This window comes from Sinohyriopsis cumingii, chromosome 10 (genome assembly GCF_028554795.1).
Source record: "Sinohyriopsis cumingii isolate HCF-2022 chromosome 10, ASM2855479v2, whole genome shotgun sequence".
In the NCBI taxonomy this organism is placed as follows: domain Eukaryota; kingdom Metazoa; phylum Mollusca; class Bivalvia; order Unionida; family Unionidae; genus Sinohyriopsis; species Sinohyriopsis cumingii.
The window spans coordinates 52585086-52586424 of NC_142970.1; positions in this window are offsets into that span (position 1 = coordinate 52585086).

Sequence of the window (1339 nt, forward strand, 5' to 3'; positions counted from 1 at the left end):
ACAATTAGTTCGATCTAATACTTGATTTGCATTAAGCATAACCCCAAAACAAATAATCAAAACATGCATACATGTATGCAATTTCAACATGTTGTATTTATAATTAATTATTTAGAAGTATTTTCTACTCATTGCCTAGTTAACACTAGACATTAGCTTCTGCATATAACACATTGTTTATAATATTATATTACTATACCATAATATTGTGTTCTTTTCTCTTTTAAGGAAGGAATTGATCTGTTCGTTCAATGAAGTTGTTTCATTTGTGTTGAAGGACCCAACTTGCAATATTATATATTCACTTATTAAACAGGGATCTATGAAATTTTGATATTCACAAAACATTCGAATGCACCAATATATGAGAATTCAAAGTCCATCAACGGATATTAGGTTGTGATATTTACAAAACATATGACTATATGTTAATATACGTGTTGGTTTGGTTTAGTGTTTGACAGCGTAATATCGTAAGTTATTTAGTTCCGGAGTAAAGTTCATATCATGGTAGCCGGTATGAGCTGAATCAGATGGTCGAATCCGAACCCAACACTTTTAGTCTTCAGTCCGACACCTAATCATCGATACGCTTCTGCTCTTACAGCCATTAGTAACCTTGTACGGTATGGAGGAGACAACATAGGGCTTGTGCTACATATCAGAGGCGTGATGGGGTTTAAATATAAAGCATGACGATTGAAGTCAATTATTCGAGCTTAAAATATTGACAACTAAGACCAACACGGCAAAGTTATGCTCAATATCGCCGTAATCTGTATGGTATTGTCTACTTAAAATGGTGTTTGCTGTGCACTTCACACATTATAGCTTCAACATGGAGGCTACTTTGGCCAGATAAGATTCTCGCTCTATATATTGAATTGGAGGGACACTATTATGCCATCCCTTCTCTAAAGCCAATAATGAGCCGAAAATCGGAGTCTGGCTAATGCATTAAGTATATGGGAATGCTAATCAAGAGCTATGTAAAATTAAAAAGACAAAAGGATCATAAAAGGTACTATATTGAATTAATACGCATCTGATTTTACATCCATTGGTAGCCTTGTACGGTATGGAGGAGACAACATGGGGCTGTACCAAAAAATCGTTTTATTTCCGACACATTGTTTGGTGTTGGCCAATTCTTAACACTCTCATCCTTGTTTGGATTACCTTCTTTGATTCTGAAACAAACTAAATTTTAATGGTTCAAATTTTACGTTCGCCTCACGGAAGCCAGAGCCGACTCAAAAGTACTACCAATCACGATAATGTCAAGATAAGGTAAACACTGCTCGAATGCCATTCCGTGTAAAACGACTTAAACCAAACG